The sequence below is a fragment of the Lactuca serriola genome, chromosome 5, assembly GCF_051521515.1.
Source record: "Lactuca serriola cultivar US96UC23 chromosome 5, Lser_US96UC23_V15, whole genome shotgun sequence".
Lineage (NCBI taxonomy): Eukaryota > Viridiplantae > Streptophyta > Magnoliopsida > Asterales > Asteraceae > Lactuca > Lactuca serriola.
The window spans coordinates 102,004,509-102,012,855 of record NC_136412.1 but is presented as its reverse complement, the minus strand read 5'-3'; positions in this window follow the sequence as shown (position 1 = coordinate 102,012,855).

Below are 8,347 nucleotides of genomic sequence, written 5' to 3'. Positions count from 1 at the left end.
ACAAGATACGGATAATGACAAATCCAAACACATATGGACTGAACATATGCAATTTTAACTTCTTGCCACATGGCAGTACAGGGCCTGCCATTGCTTCCAAGTTGTTATGCAACCAATTGAGAACTCTAAGAACTCATATGCAAAGCCAACTTTAACTGGAATGGGCACATAATATGTCAACACGATAGGTTATAAACCTCAAGTCGTGTGCTAGTGAAGAACTTCAGGTTTTATTCTTGATTAGTTCTTGAGACTTTCAAGACCTTTAAGACTTCCACTGTCCTCTTGACATATAAGACTCTCTTGTCAAATATTCAATGGATAGTCCGGATTCTTTATCAAGACAAACACTTCACACAATTGGTCTAAGTTGGTCTTTGTTTTATCCAAAACATCACAACTTACCAACTTCAAATGTACAAGAGTAGGACACTTTTACTCTTACATTTGACACGGGTTTTTTAAACCTTTCTTTAAGATATGTCACTCAAGTTACAATCTTATAGTATAACTCTAAGGATTGTTTTGGAACGAAGTATGACTCATCTTCTTGATTTAACCACTTCAACAATTCAGAACTCCTCATCTTAGCTATCAGAATGCACTTAGAAGATGAATTGTGATAAGGTCTCTTAATCATTAAGAAGATCATATATCATAAAGTACTCTCCCATATTTTCAGATTTGAGAAACTTTTATCCTTCTGCCTAATTTGATTCTTCTTATTCGTTCTGCCATACATCGAGACTTTTCCAATGCTTCAGAATTATACTTAGACTTATAAGTATAACCATATTTACTAAACCTTAGTAAATCATGATGAATAGTCTTATCCATCTTTTGTGGTGGACTTTGACAAGTGCACATGAATGTGTACTCGATCCTTTAGTTCTTTACTTGACTCACACATCCATGTGAACAAGTAATTAGTCTTAATTTTCCAATGCTTGAAAGTTCTCATTCATCATACTATACAACTTGCATGATTCCAAGTTCCGGTCCAAATGAAACTTGGGTGATGAGAATCTTTCCTTATTTGGTAAATTTAGACATTACCACAAATGAAAGAATCAATTTCATATTTCCAGTCTTCCTATTAAATGGAATCTTTTAAGCAACAAAAATTTCCACAAATGCCATTGTAAGAATATTTTAAAATAAATAAAATCAGAAATTTTCCTTTTATTTTAAACCCTTTGCGGAAGAATTATCCTTACAATCCATATGAAAAATTGTTGTTATCTATTCCTAAGCAATATCTCATAACTCCTAAGAAGTAGCTCAAGAATCGAATCTTCAAACTATGCGATAGAAATCCATCTACGCGATCAGATTCAGCATATCCTTTCTTTAAGTTTCTTCAGTTTTCTATGATTCATAAAACACCAAGATGTGACCAAGTCAAATCATGTAATAAGAATCTCCAAATTGGAACTTAATAGAGTTAGACAATGGACTTTACCTGAAATTAAGTCAAACTCATTGACTTTACCATCCTTAGGTAAGTTTGGCAGCTTCGTAACCAATGCCCCTTCCTTTGGCAATTTAAAATATGGGCTCTTTGATAATGGTACATGGGACTATCACAGACTTAGTATTTCTCTTTACCATTTGGTCAACCGAGTTGACTATGGCCGATCCCTTTCCATTGGGAAGAGAATGCTTTTTTTGGATTTCCTGTGTCATCATTGTCAATGTCCATAAAGTTTTTAGGAAGTTGATCTTAGCAAATAGATAAGATCATTAAGGGTATTGTCATAGTCTGTTTCATAGGAGTCCCAAAGGAACTCACTATGTGACTTAGAAAGTGATTGAACCACCAACTTTCTCAAGACTTTGACACCCAACTCTCCCAGCTTGTCAATATGTGACTTCATCTCCAAGATGTGATCACACCTAGACCTTGCCTTGCCAATAGGGCTTGAGTGACCTTGAACTTGTGGGTTAGGTAGAATAATTGGAGGAGGTGAAAGAAGTAAGGTTCTAAGAGATTTGGGAAGATCATATATGTCTGAACTTAGACATCTTTTGGGAGATATTCAAGTTTAGTTGATTTAAAAGTACTTAATATAACACCTAATATGAAATATTAAGGCTAGGACCCTACAAACTATTAAATAACTCGGAAGAGGGATGCCGTAATCCAAGCTATAAAATATTTGAAGGTAGGTGAATGACGATTCACCAATTTCCATCATGAAAAACGAAATATAATTAAGTTTTAATTGGATTTAAAACTCCTAGATCTTTTGAGATTCATTGAACTTTTCAATGGCATGTTTCAATCTCGAGTGTGCCCTTCAGGTTTTGTGACTGGGATGCCGAGGATCACAAAACAAGGTGTGAAATAACCATGCAAATTACTTGGTACTCTTAAATGTTTATCACCCAACCGATGTGCCGGTAAACCACACACGCTCCACCAGTCTATGATAAACTTAAAGAAAACCCTTGGCCTACCTTGTTAAGACAAGCCAGTGTGCCGATAAACCACACACGCTCCACCAACCGACTTAAGCAAAGTACAAAGTGTAATTTCATGGGTTAGCACCTTATTCATATTTTTCCTAAGTAACTAAGATTGGGAATTATAAGTGTTTAGTTACTTAGTATTTATCATTAATACTTTTAATGAAGGGAGAACTTATAGTCTTTGTCCTACCCGTGCGGCTAATGACCCTCCACCAGTCAAGGAAGCGGTGGTTGAGAGTGGACACCCATTAAACTGCCATTTTATAGGCAGAACCTTATACCCCCCCTTATAGACCGGCTTCGTGAATGAGGCCTACTAACAGTAAGACTAACTTTTACTCTTATATATATATATATATATATATATATATATATATATATATATATATATATATATATACTAGGCGAATGCCCGCGCGTTGCGCAGAAACACCTATATAGTTGAAGTCTTTACAAATATATGATTTTTTAAATATAACAATAACGTTGTTGTTAAATTTGATATAGTAATTTGTATATACTAAATTGATATAATATATTGATTATTTTGAATTATATGATAATATATACATTTATTATAATTTCTTAATCTCAATCGTTTGAATGACTTCTACCCGTGAGTTACATATGAATAAAATTAAATATAATATATGATTTGATGTTATTTATAGTTGTTTTTATTGTTATTTAATTTTTTTAAATTTATTTGCTTAATGTTTTAATTTCTATCATTATAATTATTTAAAACATCAAACATTGTTTTTTATTTTAAAGCTAACAATATAATCATTTATATAGAGTTGTTTTTAACGATTATAAAAATATATTTAAGAAATATTTTAGTTAAATTGAAATTACAATTTAGTTTTTGCTTTTATTACTATAATTTATCGCTTTTAACTATTTATAAAATATTCTTTAGTTTTTTTTAAATGAAACTGAAATTTATATTTGAGTTGACATTGTAATGCGCAGAAACACCTATATACTTGAAGTCTTTACAAATATATATTTTTTAAAATATAACACTAACGTTGTTGTTAAATTTGATATAATAATTTGTATATTAATTTGATATAATATATTGACTATTTTGAATTATATGATAATATATAAATCTATTATAACGTCATAATCTCAATCGTTTGAATGACTTCTACTCGCGAGGTACATATAAATAAAATTAAATATTATATATGGTTTAGTATTATTTATAGTTGTTATTTTTAACTAATTTTTTAAAATATATTTGCTTAATGTTTTAATTTCTATCATTATAATTATTTAAAACATCAAACATTATTTTTTGATTTTAAAGATAACAATATAATCATTTATATAGAGTTAATTTTAACTATTGTTATTATAAGTTATTTTAAGCTACTTATTTGAAAATTTTTAACGATTATATAAATATATTTAGGAAATATTTTAGTTAAACTGATATTACAATTTAGTTTTTGCATTTATCACTATAATTTATCACTTTTAACTATTTACAAAATATTATTAGGTTTTTTTAGTGGAACTGAAATTTATATTTAAGTTGACACTGTAATATTATATTTAAATTAACAATTGAAGTATTTTGTCCAAACTGTTAAAAAATTGTAGCTTTAAACTGATAATGGTTTACATACAACAACATTTAAAATCTAATAAATTAAGTATAATATGTTAAAATTTAAAGACATAACTTTATAAATAGAAGTAAAGATATTATTTTAAAATTGAAATTTAGTCTATTTATGATTACACTTTAGGTTTGATATTTATTTAACCTTATTAACCAACTTACAATCATTATTAGAAAAAGACTACAATTTATCACTTTTAATTATTTATAAAATAATCTTTGGGTTGTTTAAGTTAAATAAAATTTATATTTAATTTGAGCCTATAATGTTATATTTTAATTAATAATTTAAGTATTTTATACAAATTGTTCAAAAATTATACCTTTAAAATGATAATGGTTTACATTCAGCAATATATTAAAACTAATAAATTAAGTATGATATGTTAAAAGTTAAAAAAAACATAATTTTATAAGTAGAATTAAAGATATTATTTTAATATTGAAATTTAGTTTATATATGAATACACTTTAGATTTGATATTTATTTAACCTAATTACTAAATTATAATTATTATTATAAAGAAATTGAAAAGTCATGGGAGTTTCCAATGAATGTGGTGAAAGGAAAAAAGAATGGGGGTTTCAAATGCATGATATTCAAGAAAAAATGCTAGCTTTATAAGTATGTATGATTATTAACTTATAATATTATAAAGTATAAGGGTTGAATTTTAACTCTTTAAAATTCTAAGGGCTTAACTTGGAATTGAAGTATTCATAAGTGAAACTTTTCAAATTCCAAAACTTGAGGGCAAGTTTTGAAACTATTCAAAACTAATTAATTCCATAACTTATGTGTTTAAAGTAGTTTTAATTAAAAGACTCTTCAAGTTCCATAACTTGAGGACAAGTTATGGAAGACTTTAAACTAATAAAAGAATTAACTTTTCTTTATTTTATAACTTATGGAATTAATTAAGGTTACACTTTATTTATTTATTTATTTATTATTTAATGAAGAGACTCTTGGTCATCCATAACTTGAGGACAAGTTATGGAGTCATAAAACCATTTAATTAGAACTAGACTCTTCATTTTGTAACATTTGCCAACTTTTATGAGTTTTATGATTCTTAAATGTGACTTTTCATATAACTTGAGGACAAGTTACAAAAAACACACTTTGGAATCAACTCTTAGATTAAAATGGATTGAAATCAAGTATTTCACACAACTTTTCTATTAATCTAAGAACCTCATAAGAACAAGATAATTCAGATCAAACTTTTTCATGTAATTAGTCAAAACCTTAAACTAATACAAAACATGAATCTATTGACAATTATCTTTGAAATTGGATTAGCATGAACATTACCACATCAAAAACAAGTTTATAAGTCCAAAAACATCTTAGGGTAATGTTCCTAGTCCAATTCCAGCCAAAAAAGTCGAATTTATGCTGTCTGGGGGTCCAACTCGTCGAGTGCATGAACCAACTCGGCGAGTTGGATCGTTTTTGATCACTTTTAGGCATGGACTCGCCGAGTCTCCTAATGGACTCGCCGAGTCTGATGATCAGACAGCAAACAGCTTCGATTTTTTGAGCAGTTTTGCAAGTATAACAAGAAAACAAGCATAGGCTCTGATACCACTGTTGGGTTTTGAGCATTCTAACACTCCTAAGTGTACATGCAACCCTAAATACATTGGATCTATGTTTTCTCTATGATACATGTAAATATGAACATCCAAGGTATTATCCTAATCTAGCATATAAAACAATGAATATAACAAGATAGAATACATACCTCGTTGTGGTAGAATGTCCTCATGAAACTTGAGTGCCTAGTGCCCCAAGTATGACACCTCAAATGGCTCACACAACACCAAATACACTTGGAAGACTTAGAGAGAAACACCACACTTCTAAAATCGGCTAGCCCTTTTTCTTCCTTACATAGTGGCCGATTTTGCCAAGAGTATAATCTTTATATAGTGTTACAATTAGTGTAAACCCTAATTGTCATGACTCTCCATTTTCCTTGGATCCATGGGTTCAAATACACCATGGAGCATCCATGGAGCATCATATGGGTTTTAGCCCAACTTGATAATCCATGGAGCATTAGCCCACTATACAAGTATTGATGATTTACACAATCAACCCATATATTTAATTAGTCTTCTTTTGATCACTTAATTAATTCTAGATTAATTCTTGATCAATACTAATTAAATAATCTTATTAATATATTATAACTTATAATATATTAACAAACCTTAAGTGTTATTTCTCTCATTATGGTCTATCCAAATGCATGATGCCATGCAACCCAAATGGACCATGCCAGGTCGGGTCAAGTCTTACCAATTATAGTTATGGACTTAGACATTAATCCAACAAGAACATCACCCGCTCATGTAACATCCTCGTAATCACTGTGACAGACTTAGTACCCTGCTTGAGGGTCAAAAACTCCTGGGCCAAACGCTCCCTCTCCACCTGGGGAACATACTCGTCTCGAAAAGTGAACCTCTCCCAGGTCACTGCTACAAGCTCAGCAGGCGTATAGTGCGCCGTCACAAACTTCCACCAGTCCTTCGCTCCCAAGCGAAGCTGGTTCAGTGCGAACCGGACTCTCAAATGCTCAGGAGATGAGCAAGTAAAGAAACACACCTCAATGTCTGAAATCCACCTCATTGCTGCAATCGGTGTGACAACCCAAAACTTTCCATTCTGTTCAACCATCCATTTCAATATGAGTTAAAACTATTTCTACTAACTTTCGAACTTTTTGGAATAAGTTTGAGTGTTTTAAAGTTAGTGCTTCAGAAGATATCAGGAGAGTGGATACCCTAGGGTGTATTATGTAGCAATAAGTGCCCAAAACTTCAAGAGTTTTGAGTTTACGGTCCAAAATGTTATTGGGACCGTAAACCCAAAAGACTATATAAGTGAGACTTAGAAATTTTAATCACTTTTTCACATTTCCAAAGACTAAGGGCCATTTCTCTCTCAAGAATCATCCCGTTTTTCTTCAAGATCTTCAACTAGTAAGTGTTTCTAGACCTATCGTGTTTAGATCAAGTGTTAAACACCATGAAATCATCAAAATACCTCAAGAACAAGGTGTTCATGGCCCAAGAATCTTTTTGGACCGTGAACACTAAAAGTGGGGTAAAAATGTGCCCTTTGTCCCTCTAGACCTTTGAAACAAGCATAGAAACAACCCTTAACATGTTTAAACCTTAAGAGCATCAAGAAAACACCCAAATATCACAAGGATAAGGTGTTTACGGTCCAAGAATCTCCTTGGACCGTAAACCCTAAAAAGGGTGCTAAAAGTGTGCCAAAGTGCCTTAAACTCTTGCCAAACCTTAGAAGCAAACATGGAAACTTCCTTTGTTGTGTTTAGCACAAGAAAACCACAAAAATGTCCCATATATATGTGTTTACGGTTTGGGGAGCTCCCAAAACCGTAAACACCTCTTAGGCATGTTTTGATGCCCCAAACTCATTCCTTAAGCTTAGAAACTAGCCTAGACCTTTACCTATAATTGTTTAGGACTTGAAAACTTCATTTGACCATAAACCATATGGGTTTACTACCGTAAACCCAAGGACATATGGTCCAAAAACCGTAAACCCTATAAAGGGGTGATATGTTGCCCTAATCACTTCCTAAGGCTAAGACTTGAAGTTAGGATGCTTCAAAAGGACTTCTAGGACTTCAAACCACCAAATGGTCAAAGTACCATGAGTTTACGACCGTAAACTCATGGGTTTACCACCGTAAACTCATGGGTTTACCACCGTAAACTTAAGAGGAGTTGGTTCCAAAACCGTAAACACAAATTAGTGCCATTTCACTTCCCTTTGTTGAATCACATATGATTCCAACACCTTGCCAAGGTGTTTCCTAGTCCCGGAAGGTGTTATCTTTCATATAGTTGTTTATAAACACTATATTCATGTCATTATGTTTCCTTAAATATCATTTAGGAATTATTGTGTCTCGGGACTTCATTCGTGGAACTTCTCATCTGTACGCGCATACCCGTTTGAATCACCTACATCAGGTGAGTTCATACCCCGTAATGAATCTTTTATCTATTTTAACTATTTTAAGGGGGGAATACATGTTGAACACAATGATAATTGTGTAAATGTATGTTATAAACATCTTTCAAAATGTTACTTATGTTATTTATAAGTTGTCAATACATTTGTCACACCCCCGAACCAGACAGCAGAAATGTCCGAGGGCTATTGTGACTCAATTGAATACCATCACA